We start from the raw sequence: 14101 nt of genomic DNA, 5'->3' as shown, positions 1-14101 counted from the left end.
CCACACCCCGATATTTAAATATACCAACTCCAAGCTTGCACTACATTGAGGTAAACAGAAATCTTCCCATTTTACGCTCTATGGAGATCCCCATTCAGACCGTTCGAACTTTTACAAGTTCGATCATATGGTCTTGACCACATGAAAGTCGAGCTTTTAAAAGTTCGACCTTCTAAAGGGGACCCATTTCTGGCACTATCCACAAAACTTTTTCCATTGGCTAATATATAATTTTCTAGTAGCAGGCTTTCTTGCCTCCATTCGTACCTGCTGCACATCCTCAGTAAACAGGGGCCTAAAAGGAATTAAGACCCTATCATCCATGAATTCAGTTGAATTTGACTGGAGTTGGGGTGCATCAAACACCCTGGTCTTGTGTAAGTAGACCCATTCTATGAGGAAGCATGTGATAACTGCCTCTGGCATTTTCCAAAAGAAGGGACAACCATTGTTGCATGGGCCAGAAGGGAGTCTTGGGAGATTCCTTCTGAAGCTTCAGAAGTACCCAGGATATTAGTGGAAAGGGTAAGAAATCATACAGGAGCATTCCTGTCCAAGGAAAAGAAAAGGCATCTACCTTCCAGGCCTTCTTGCATGGAGCCCTGGGGCAGAATCCTGCCAGCTTGCTGTTCAGACAGGAGGCAAACAGGTCTATTTGAGAAGTTTCCAACAGATGGATCAAATCTGATCTAATTTTTATTTGGAAGATCTGCCCTTGTCCTGCTTGTCTGCCACACTACCTTGTTCTGACTGAATGAAGGATGCCTATATAATGAAACTGCTCTGTGAAGCTATATTCCAAGCTAACATGTCTAGTCTGCAATGGGGATACGGTCTGGTTCCCTCTTGCTTTTTTTATGTACCACATGACTGTGGTATTGTCTGTAACAACTTGAAGAGGTCGAGGGGACTGAAGATGACTCAGAGAGTTAAGTGCCTTGATCAGGGCAGGCATTTCTTTTTTATTTATGTGCTTGCCTCTGTCCTTGGAGTCCCGCATGCCTTGCACTTGTACTCTTCCTGACACTGATCCACAAGCAAAGTCTGTGGCATCTGTGGTGACTGACTACTTTGGAGCAGAAAGGAAGAAGGGGAGAACCAGATTTAGGGAAATTTGCTATCTTCACCAAGTGATTTCTCTTCTAACAAACCCCAAAACTGGGATTACAAAAGACAAAGGATGTTGGCACTGGGAACAAAGAGATTTTAGATACCATTGTATCTTTCCCATGTGGAGTCTTGCCAGGGGCATCATGAGAATCATAGATGCCATGAGACCCAAAATCCTGAGGTATTCCCTTGCAGTGACTGAAAAAAACCCACCAAAATATACCTAGACATAGATTTGTTTACTCATGTGGAAGAAAAACTGTTTGAACTGAAGTGTCTAGCTGACACATCAGGAACAGAATCCTGTGGGAAAGAGTCAAAGAAAGACTTTTGAATGTTGTAAGCTTGTAAAACAGACTTCTCATCCAAGAGAAAGATTTCTGACACTTTGAAAAAGACTCTGCAAAGATAAGCAAGTCATCTACATATGGAAAAAATGTGGATACACTGTAGCCTGCAATGAACTATAAATAGAACTAGATACTGTGAACCATCTTGGTCCAATGGATAGTTCAAAGAATAAGGCAGACAACTGATAATGTAATCCAACACCAAAAGAACCTTAAGAAATGCCTGAAGTCTGGATGAATAAGGATGTGATTATAAGCTTCTTTTAACTCTAGTTTACCAGTAAACATAAATGAGGAAGAAGAGGTGACAAGTTATGAAGTGACAGCATTTTTGAACTTGGGCCCCATCATAAAAGGGTTTAGGAAAGAAAGATCCAAAACTAGTCCCCAAGCATTTTCTTTCTTTGGCACTAAAACATCCTTGAATAAAAAAACTTTCCCAGCTTGGGAAGGGGGAACTAGCTCTATCACTCCCTGGACAGCATAAGCTAAAGAACTGGGGGAAATAAAGGAGTCTGGTCTGGTAGATGAGGAATTCCTATAATGGAGTGATTTCCTCCCACTGCCACCTGTAACCTAGTAAATGACCTTCAAAACTCATTTGTCTGAGACTATCTGTTGCCAAAGAGAAAATGGGATATTCAAACTTTCTAGAAGGGAAAAGGGGCTGTCAGGGTGGGCAGGGAAATGTCTCTTACACAGTCATTCTGACTTGTTGGACTGTCCTTGGTTTTGGGGGGAATGTTTTTAGAACCCCCCTGCCATTTCTTCTTAAACACCTGTTTACCAACATTATGTTGCAACTTCTTATTTTGTTTTGTTTTCCAAAAGTGGTTGAGGGGCTACAGATTCCATTAGAACATGTGGAAAAGATGGGCTGACACATTTTAGAGACTTACTGAATCAACTCACCCCTTTTATGACACTTTTTGATAACCTCACACAGAGTAGCCAAGGAGCCAAAAATTGAATCTCTATCCCAAAGAAAATTTTTTAAATCTCATTTTTCACATTATCTGGGAGGTTCTGAGAACACAGCCAGGGGAACTTATGTAAAACAGTACCAGTGGCCATAGCCCTGGAAGAAGTATAAACTGAATCACACACACACTGTGAAGAATGAGTAGTGACGTGTACAATGGAGGAAACTAAATTACTTAAAGCAGATTTTCCTCACAAGAAGAAACTGCAGAACATTACTTATGCTTTGACAAATCAAAATTCTGAGAATCAAAGTTGCAGAAGCATATACTATTTCCCCATACTTATCAATGCTTTTCCCATCCTTGCCAGAAAGAATGGGATTGGAATTAACCAAATGTTTAGCAGCAACATGATTAACTAAAGCTATAGCTGCTGGGTTAGGTTTGGGAAGAGTGTATAAAAATTAAAAAGATTGAGGAAATTTATACATTCTATTTACCTTTTTTAGGGGCAGCAGCAGATTACTGGGAACATTTCTGGCAGTGAGACAACACAACACACACAAGCACACACGCACACACGCACACACGCACACACGCACACGCACACGCACGCACACGCACACGCACACACACACACACACACACACACACACACACACACACACATCCTCCAGAACTGGAAGAATGGGTAAAGGTTCTGGAAATTCTTTCTGTAACAAAAGCTAACAGTATTTTTTGACAGACTGAGGAACCTCAATGTTCTCCCACTGAAAACACTGGCACAATCTGGAAATAGTCTCAGAGAAAGAAAACCTCCACAGAGAGTATCAGATCTAAGCTTTTTTCTTAAGTCTGAATCAGGAAACTGAAGAGAAATGGATACTCTACGAAAGGACCTTACAGAAACAGATACTTGGTGCCAGAGCCATGGGCTCAAGCTCAATGCCAAGAAATGTATAATTATTCCCTTTGGGAAAAAACATGTACCCGTGAATTACTACATAGGTGGCAGTAATCTAAACACTGAAAGTGTGATAAGAGACTTAGGGACACAGGTGGACAGTGGTCTTGCCTTCGATAACCACAATGCCACAACAGTCAGGAAATCCTATGTGGCACACTTCATCACTAAGGGCTTTTCATCCAGAAAAAAGGAGGTCATTGTCCCACTGTACTCATCCCTCATTAGACCCATTATAGAATATAATGCCCCATTTGGTATTTACCTCTCAAGACATCTGCAACAACTGGAAAGGCCGCAGAAATACCTCACTAAAAGAATCACAGGCCTAAAGCAGATGCCTTATGCTGACCGCCTTAAAAAACTCCAGCTATACTCTGTCACATATCGTCTACTCAGAAGCAATACATACAAGGCCATGTCAAACCCAGAGCTGTTGGACATGCTACACTTAAAGAAATCCCAATCCCTCAGAGCCACATGCTTTAGTGATCTAAACCTTGTCATCACAATAAACAAAACATGTTGGAGGGATAGGTTCCTCACCCAGAGACTCCCCAGACTCTGGAATAGACTGCCCATACATGTCAAGCAGAGCGCCTCTTTGGCCCTCTTCAAAAAGGAACCTTGATGATCGGATGGGAGAAAGGAAATTCACCCCGGGGATCATGTCAGTCGCCCTGCTAGACAGGGGTTCAGGAAAGTAAACAGTGTGGGAAGAAACAGCCAGGGAATTGCTATGGCTAGGCTTGTATAGGCCCTAGGGCCGATAGCCTAGTACCAACCTATAAACCTATAAAACCCTATATCTGTTCCTTTCATCTTCCTGTCTAGATGCAGAATCTTGAATCTCTTCAGAAAGAGAGGTTATCCTCTTTCTTTCATCAGAAACTACCTTACAAGAAGGATCAATAGCCTTAATTAAACTCTGAAAGAAACAAGTAAGACTCCAAACACTATCACAGCTCAAAGGTAGCAAATCTTTAATGTAACAAACAGGTTAGCACTTTCGGAAACAGAATGAAAAACACGTTTAAAATACTAAGACACCAATCACTAAAAGGAGGGATGACATTTCCTGAAATCACTGCTAACTGTACATCCCATTTATACAGCCAAAAAATCTACCAACCAATCAGCAAACTCTAAAAGAACTAAACCTCCATAAAAGCAACAACCTCTTACTAAGTGGGCAGCTCTTTAGAAATGGTTTCAATGTTAATTTCTCGTTAAACCCAGGTTCCTATATAAGAGTTAAGCAAAAGAATCCACTTTTGCTCTTCAGATTCCATTCTATTTCTAAGTCCCCATCTCTACTGTTCTCAATTCTAAAAAAAAAAAAAAAACTAACGTAATGCTCCTCCCCCTTCTCTTTCACATGCCTTGCCAAAGCACTGGTATCTTTCCCCCTGCGAACATCACTTGCATGTTCGAGTATTCTCTCAGGCTGTGGTTAGTCATTCCAATGTAAAAGGTACTGCATGTGACACAGCATGCCATATAATCAAATCTGTATTCCTACAATTTGCAAAAAAAAAAAAAAAAAAAAAATCAAACTCCAACTTGAAACCCGTTGGTTCATGACAATAAGATGTGCATGTAAAAATAAAATTACATGTTCTACATGTCCTACACATAAATGTACCACTCCGTTCAGAGTCTTGTCTATGAACTGTGTTCACATTTTTGTAGCACAATTGCCTTTTGAGGGACAGATTATTCCTAAAACTAAATCTTGGGTTACCTTACTAATCTCAGGGTCCATTAAAAGGATCGGCCAGTACTTTCTCAACAATTCACAGACAAAGTTGATATAAGTTTGATATCATTAGAATAGGTAAAAACTGGTCTATTCCTGGTATTAGCCGAAGTGGCTTCATTGCTCCTAGCAAGACTACTATTGCTTCTACGTGAAAAATAAGGCTGTATCCCTACTGGTCAGCACCTCTTTAATACAGGTATCTATATTAACCATTCTATACCCCCTCTTAATAAAATCCTCCCTCAAATTAGAAAAGACTTGATTCATCTCAGCATCCACACTATGTAACTCCATGAGCCTCAGAAACTGACCCATGAGGACATTCTTTGTAATACATCCTGGACACATGCTATACTTATATAAGAGAGTATTTTTCTTACAATCTTTTCTATATAAACTAGTAATAATGTCAAGAAAATCAACACACTCAGCTGAGGACTGATAACTAAATTTAAGGAATGTAGTAGTACTGCGTAAGAACTCCACAAAGCCTACAATATGCTTTCCTGTGTTACTCCATATGCTAAAAATATCATCCAAAAAGTGTTTCTAGAAATATATTGACTTAAAAAGGATGTTGCTTGTAAATACCTTCTCATGTTCCCATAGTGTCAAAACTAAATTTGCACATGTATTGGCACACACAGTGACTGTAGCTACACCCATTCACTGAATATAGTATTTTTCCTCAAATATAAAAGTATTATTCTCTAATGCAAACTCTAAGAGGGTACAAATCCGCTCTACTTTATTAGCAGTAAAATCTGTTTTCTTGCTCAAGAAAGTCCGAATACGTTCTACAGCAAACTCATTGGGAATGACTGTAAATAATGATGCTATGTCTAAAGTAACAAAGAAAAAATAATTAATATCACAAGTTGTCCCTGTCCATTCATACAAATCTTTCTAAAAAACTTTTAGTATCTTTCAAAACAGTAGCTACAGTGTCCAAACCAGGTCTTAAAGTCTTTTCAATATAAATCGAAAGGGGCTCAGCTGCCCACCCTTTGCTTGACAAAATACGTCTCACAGGTGGTCAATTTGGGTCCTTAAGGACCTTCAGAAGTCCATATAAAATTGGGACTACTGGATGCTCAACCAACCACAATATAATCATGTAAGCTAGAATCAGTAATACCAGTCATTAATAGATCATACAAAAATACATGAACTCTATCAATAAGAGCTCTGATTTTATATTTCATCACACTGACATAGGTCGTATTATCACTCAACAGCTGTTGCATCTGTTCAAGATAAAAGGACCTGTCCATTATCGCCACACCTCCACCTTTGTCTACAGGCCTTATTTCGATGTGTGAGGTCTCTCTAAGATCTCTCGATTCAGACAGTTCATCGGTTGTAATGTTACAAAAAGTATGTTTTTGTTCACTAGTCAAAGATTTACGAATTTCTACATCACAGAGAGACACAGACACTTCAACATGTGGATGAGCAGTGGGAACAAAACAGCTTGGTTTCCTAAAGACATTTAGAGACTGTTTTGTTCAGGGTAACAAAAGAAATAAAGAAATGTTCCTTGCAAACAACCTAAGGTCAACCAGTACTTCCATCAAATTAGAGGCTGGGAAGGAATAAAAGAAAGACGTTTATTCAACAAAGCTAATTGGTGTTGCGCCAAAGTGCAGGAAGAGATATTAAATAGCAAACATTCTATCTCCTGCTTCTTGTTTGTACAGTGTTCACTGCATTCTGATAACAAACACGCCCCCTTGCCACTCTGCTCTGTGTACAGCCTTTTCTCTGCTCATTCTCAACGGGAAAAGGGGCTGGCAAAGTAAATTCTGTTGAAACCATTTCTAAATTTGTAACATTAGATGTAGAAGGCATTGGTTCTTGTCTTGGTTCATTTCATACAAGTAGCTGATCTATTTGTACCCACTACCTTGTCTCTCCCATTAACTTCAATAGCAGCAACCATAATCTGTGTACTCATGTCATTTGTTACATCGTCTCTGTCAATTCCAGGCACGAGAGTACTCATATTAATCTCCACAGTTTCTTGTGGCCAAAAGAACACACATCCCTTGCTGAAATCATTCAAATCCTGCTGTATATTCTTAATCTTAGTACTGCATAAGGATTTCCCAAGTTAAGTACACTGTCACACAGTTCATCAATCTTAACTTTGCAAGTTTCAGAGCTAAACATTGAGCACAACTCTTTCTGTGCTGTATCTATCTCAGCTGCCAGTTGCTTTTCAAGTGGATAGAAAAACTCGCGTATATAAGTCTTAAATAATTAGGACTTCAGATTCAGAGTCTGCAACTGTTTAAGCAGCTCTGGATAAAGATTTCTACAGGTGGGCATTTTTAAAATCCTTAGCCCACATGGAATTGCTTTAAGTTTAATGGCAGCCTCAAAATGTAACCGCTGTCATTGCCACCATTTAAATATGTAAAGTGTATTCTCCAGATCTCTTAAATTTTCAAAAAAATCAGCACTTACTGCCAAATCTGCTGTTACTTCCATAGCTCCAAAACCTCCTCAGCTGCACTTAAAAGGGGATTAAAATCCAAAAACAACAGTCTGTGCACACGTTAAGTTCTCTGTCCTGGATTACAGTCTAGCTACAAAGTAGATCCTTTAGCCATGTCCTGACAGTCAAACACAATCCAATCATAGCCGAAAGGAGAACTGGTAACCTGGTAACCAGACAAAAGCAGGAGTCATAGAAAACTTTATAAAAGAAACAAGTAAGACTCCAAACACTACCACAGCTGTCATCCCTCCTTTTAGTGACTGCAGTTTCTTAGTATTTTAAACATGTGTTTTTCATTCTGTTTTATGGTCTGAAGAAGGATGTTGTTTCTGAAAGTGCTAGCCTGTTTGTTATATTAAAGATTTACTACTTTCAAGCAGTGGCAGCATTTGGAGTCTTACTTGTTTACTTTAGAAAGTTTTGTGTGACTCCTGCTTTTATCTGGCTGCCAGTTCTTCTTTTGATCTTAATTAAACTCTGAGCCAGACCCAGTAATCTATTCCTATCTAAGGAAATTTGAGAAGGACTAGAACTAGATACATGTTTGTTTCTTTCTGACAGGAAAATGGTACCAACGGTATTATCAGTGGTAGTAGTGGCTTCCCCAGGGATGGCTACAACATTCATTTTGTGGGTTGGGAGGGTGGCCTAATGGTTAAGGTGTTTGCCTTACAAAAACAAGGTGCAGGGTTTGAGTCTCACAAGGGATAATTTGCTAGGCTTAAAATGGCTCGCAAGGGCATTTAGCTTAGTACTAATCTATGAACCTATGAACCTATTATGTACTCTTCCTTACTGAAGTTCCTCTGGCATGCTGACTGACAGAGGAGCAGAGGGAGCACTGGGTGTTACACCTGTGAAATGTGAATCTGATAAGTACATGCTGCACTCATGCTGTGGCTGGAGAAATTACACTGTAACAGCATGCATCCCACAGCAAGAAACACTTAATGAAGCTTGAAGAAGCCATCATTGGGAGGAAGGAGATCCAAGGAGAAAAGGCAGACTGATTAGGCACCTGGGGAGGGAATAATGGGACACAGGATTTCTGAGTAGTCGGGGGATGACTGGCTGTCAGTTCTAATGGAAAAATTGGTTAATTGTGGGTTAAATGTGTAAAGGGAGTGAAGTCATAAGTCTATAAAAACAGGAAGTGGAACAGAGAGAAAAATCCTTGCCCTGCTACAAGGGAGAGGCAACCTCTGTAGCCCTTTTGACAGCAGAGTACGGACCACTCCCAAGAATTTACCAATATGGCTTGGTCTCTTAATGTAGCTCCTTCCAGGTGAGGACCTAATAGATGTAAGATGTGGCCCAGTGTGGCAATGCCCAGAAACCAAAGGTCTTTGCTGATTGTTCTCTGGGTTCGAACAAACTCTGAGAAATACCCACCATAGGTGGGCACAAGCAATGGTCAAGTCTGCTGCAGCTGAGTCACTATAGTCATCATGTTGGGTGACTTGTTTGATATAGGAGGGGAAAAGACTATGTAGTATCTGAAAGCCTTCCTTAGGCGGCATTGAGACCTATTCTTTTTTTGGGATTGCAGAATGGAAAGGAGAAGAGGGGTGTGTGGGGATCATAAAGGTCCTTTACAATGGTGTAGACCTATCTTCTCCTTAAGAATGCATTTCTCAGGTCTTGAAGGGATTCACCAAAATGCACATCTAGAATATTTGTGTTGTAAGATATTCCTTGAGGGAGGACATCCTCAGCCATACCATATTGTGAGAAAATGTTCTTAATGACAGAAGGGAAACAGAGCATGCTTTCCTTCTGTGAACTGTTACTGTACAGATGTGCAAAATCATTCCCTTTAATCTTTCATAAAGATTAAACAATAGCTAGAAGACAAACTAGATTTGTAAGTTCAACGATGAACTTGTCCAAGTGCCTTGTTCCGCAAACTAGCTACTTCAAATATAAAAAAGGGCTTCCCTTTTCAATATGAATTGCAGCGTGGCATGGATTCTTTGCTGGCTTATACACTAATAAAAAAAAACACACACACACACTCCCATGCAAGTACGGATCACATATTCAGCATTTTATGTGGGGCAAACTTGCCGTCCTTTTAAGTTTAGAATATCAGAGTATTTGAGTGATATTTGATGCACAAAATCTACGAATGCTTTATATAAACATACTATGAAACATTCATCTGCTAGATTTACTTGTATTATTATTGATAACATTTGTTTAAATGTAAATAACAAGGTGGGATGGCATGCATTGTTAAACTGTAAAGAACAAATATAGATTATTAAATTGGGAGCCTTATTTGCACCAGGTCTTAATGAGCAATTAAAACAACCAATAGTTAAGGGAACAGTATTTAATGTGATTGTGAGATTATTGGATTGCTGCACTGATGAAGGCTTTTTGCTGAAACCGGTATGCTTAATTTACTCACCTTTTGGTGTTTTCTTATATAACATATTTGTTATATTACATAATATTATCAGAGCTGACTGAGTGTGGGATTTTTGTTTTTTGTTTATACACTAAAAGTCAAGTTCAATGTTTACTAGGTAACACGGAATGTGTTTTTATTTCTTGTTTCTTCATGTATCAGCTATCCAGCTGAGCTGGCCATTAACCCAATTTACACTGTAAAGTTATTAAACTGTAAAGAGAAAAACATCATGTTCTGATACCAGAAAAGACAATTAGTTTGATTTCATGACTGCAACAATGTTCATTCCTAGAGCTGACAATATTACCAGTAACAAAAGAAAAGGCTTACTAATATCCACTGTTAATGCCAACAGTATTACACACAAAGTCCTCAGCCTACAGGCATTGTTGCAGCAGCATGAATCAAACATTGTAAGACTCCTTGAAGCCTGGCTAAAGTTTAAGGATTCAATACTTTTGACTGTATTTTGTTGCTGTATCCTTGCTCATGTGTGCAAACCCTTACCCAAACCCTGTGTGTCCTTAACCTCAACGCTAAACATTACATAACAAAACACATTTTCCCTAACAATGTCTGCTCATGACTTAGTGGAAGGGATTATTTACGTTGGGGTTTATTGCGTTCAGTCTGCTGCTGCTGTTGATATTTTGTATTTGGAAGAACGAAAGAAAAAAATGTGTATGTATGTATGGACACACACATATACATACCTACATATACTAGTGCAGTTGTGTAAAATCTTATCATAACAGTAGATGTCCATGTCAACTGTTGCTGCAGTATTTCACTCAAGTGATCTCCTGCCAAAGATTGCCCAATGTCTGGCCATTATACCCAAAGCCTTTAGGTCTTATAGGCACTGTATTGTCACACGTTTGCTCTCCATGCAAGGTGTAGGGGATAAAGGTAATGTACGGATGCAAACAGAAGTGAAAAAGCCCCAGGAGGAATACAATACCCTCACGGACAAAGAAGAGCATGTGCATCTAGAAGGAAAAAAGGAAGAGGGGACCCCTCGGTCAGGAGCGAAACAGAAATACAGGGCAAGAGCTAGGACAGAGGGGGTATAAGGGAGGGAACTAACACTGCAACAGTGAAGAGAAACACATCTACTGTTATGGTAAAATTTTTACACAACTGTACTATGTCCTTCCATATCATTTTTGCAGTATTTTTCAGCATTCTTCACTCACAGAAGAGTACCAGATCTTAAGAAGAAGCCTGGGGGGGGGGGGGGACCAAAAAGTCCTCTACAAGCCCATGCAGGATAGCCCTGGCAAAGACTGCCTTGGCCCTGCAAACATCTAACTTGTAAAGCTTAGTGAAAGTATGGAAAGAGGACCAAAAATGGAACTGGTATCCAAACCCTTGAAAAAAGCACCAGTGGAGGCAAAGACATTTACCATGAAAAGAATAACAAAAAGAAATGGCCTTAGATATCCAGGAGGAGATGGCTTGCTTAGAAACAGCTAAACCCAGAGTCCTGGGGTGAAAAGTAACAAAAAGCTGCTCAGATTTGCAAAAAAAACTTTAGTTTTATCTAAATAATTTCTGAGCTGTCTATGCAAAATCCAAGTTGTGAAGGACCTTCCGACTGGCAGACTGTGGAGAAGGAATAAAAGGAATGGAGATGGGACAACTTATTGACCACCTTCGGCACAAAAGAAGCAATCATAAGAAGAGACACCCTGCCTTGTGAATAAAGAAAAAAGGAGGAATAGCCATGACAGCCTGAGGTTCAGACACTCTCTTGGCAGAGGTAAGAGCCAAAAGAAGAAATGTATTCCAAGTACACTGTTATGAGGAAGCTGAAGGACAAATCAAGATCCTAAGAAGATGGAATAGGCTTCCTGGGAGGCCTGATATGAAGGACACCTGATATGAAGGACACTTTTAAGAAACTGCTTGACCTCAAACCTAGAGGCTAGATGAGGATTCAAAGGCTGACAAGCAAACATACCTGACAGGTGAGCTGTAATTTAAGAATATGCCAACCCAGCATGGAGCAGATCACACAAATAAGAGAGAACCAGAGGAACTTCCACAGATAGGGGATCCTGATGGTGAGAGGCACCACACAGAAAATCTTTTCTATTTGGACATGTAAGATTTTCTGTTAGTGGGTTTCCTGGTGTTAAAACCATATCACCCACAGTGTCATGTGAAAAGTAGACAGGTGAGGATGGACAGGAGATCTGTTGCCTTGTATGAAATGATCTAACCACTGAGCTAACTTGTGGTGATTGCCCCTTTCCAAGTGAGAAAGAAGGGGGAATTAATGCTGCATGGACCAAAAGGCAGTTCCCAACAATATTTTGAGAGAGTCCTACCTGATCTTGTGCAGAACTCATGACAACAGAGGAAGGGGGAACAGTACAAACAACATCCCCTTTCAAGGAAAAGAAAGGGTGTACATTTTCTAAGTCAGAGGACTTGGGACTCTGGAACAGAATAGAGGAAGTTAACCCAACTGATGGACAATGTCCAGGAGCACATCTCTATGAAGCATCCACTTGTGAGCCTGTGTTCTGGACCTGCTCAAAGAATCTGCAAAGAGATTGTGCTCTGAAGAAATGTAAACCACCCAAAGAGTCACCTGATACTGGAGAGCTAGAGCCCAGACCTGAAGAGCTAGTCAGTAAAGAAGATAGGATCTCGCGTCCCCTTGCTTGTTGACATATCATATCACTGTAGTATTGTCTGTGAAGCCTATGAGGGGCCCGGGATGAAAGAGGGAATGAAAGGTTTGCACAGCCAAAAGCAGAGCCCTCATCTCTTTTATGTTGATATGATCTGACCTCTGATGAGGAGGCCAGAGACCCTGAACTTTGAAGGGGGCCACAAGAAACTCCAAACCCAATATCTAAAGTGTCCATGAACAGCTCCTGAGAGTGAATCGGAGCCTGAAAGGCAAGCCCCAGATTGAGAGAGAGTTTATGAATCCACTACTGCAGTTCAAACTTGAGACAGGGAAGAAAAGGAATAGGGAACTTCAAAGGGTGGCAATGTTGGAGCCAAATCAATCTGAGGTACCACTGCAACCTTCTTATATGAAGCCTGGCAAGAGGGAGTATAGGAATGGTGGAGACCACAAATCCCAGAACCCTGATAAACTCCCTGGCCATGACAGAGGATAGAGGAAGAAGAGACTGGAAAAAGGCGGTCATGGACAGTACCTTGAGGGCAGGGAGAAATGCCAGCATGGAACAGTCTAAAGGCTGCATCTGCAGAAAATAAGATCCTGGGAAGGTGTCCAGACCGATTTCTGGAGGTTTACAGTGAACCCAGGACTGTGTAAAAGACAAATAGTAAACTGGAGATCCTGCAGCAGACTGTTGGAAGAATGAGCTTGAATGAGCAAATTTTCTAGGTATGAAAAATCTGTATACCCAAAAGCCTGCAAAAAAGCAATGACAGGAGCGAGACATTTGGAGAATAGCCTTGGGGAAGTATAAAGGCCAAATGGCAAAGTAGAGAACTGAAAATGCAAGGAAGAAACAGAGAAATGTAAAACATTTCTTCCAAAGGTGAATGAGGATGTAAAGGTATGCATCCTTCAGATCTAGAGAAACCATGAAGGCCTGGGGAAAACGAAGAGGAAACAATGTTTGAAGGGACAGCATTAAAAAGAAGGAATATTGAGAAAGGTGTTAACCAGATAAAGATCCAGAATCGTTTCCCATGTACTCTCATTCCTAAGAACCAAAAACATTCTGGAATAAAACGTCTTCCTCTCCTAGGTGATTTTGATTAGATTGAGCTGAATAGTGCCCTGATTCAAAAAGGTCTGCAGAACTTCTGGAAAATAAGGAAGCTGTTCTCGAGGACGTTGAGGGATGACAAAAGAGAGGAAGAGACTTCCAAATCATGAAATATCCCTGACAGATAATTGAGACAAGCTAAGAATCTGAGGTGATCCGATGCCAATTTGGAAGAGATAAGGAAAGGGAGAGAGGCAAGGGAACCTACAGGATTGTAAGGGAAGGCCAAACATCAAATAGAACCAGGTTTATCCTAAAAGAAGGTTTCTGGGAGGAAGGGGTCTGAGAAGACTTAGCAGGAGGAACATG

The 14101-nt window shown here is 40.4% G+C and overlaps 1 protein-coding gene across 3 annotated transcripts in view; it reads right to left on the bottom strand.

The window, feature by feature from the left end:
- The window catches only part of SFXN2 (sideroflexin 2), a 666316-nt gene that overhangs the window by 106794 nt on the left and 545421 nt on the right, over positions 1-14101 (bottom strand). The gene's annotated exons all lie outside the window — the stretch shown is intronic.

Source organism: Protopterus annectens, chromosome 14.part0 (genome assembly GCF_019279795.1).
Source record: "Protopterus annectens isolate FY-2018-M chromosome 14.part0, PAN1.0, whole genome shotgun sequence".
Taxonomy (NCBI): domain Eukaryota; kingdom Metazoa; phylum Chordata; order Ceratodontiformes; family Protopteridae; genus Protopterus; species Protopterus annectens.
This window is presented reverse-complemented; position numbering and strand designations above follow the sequence as displayed.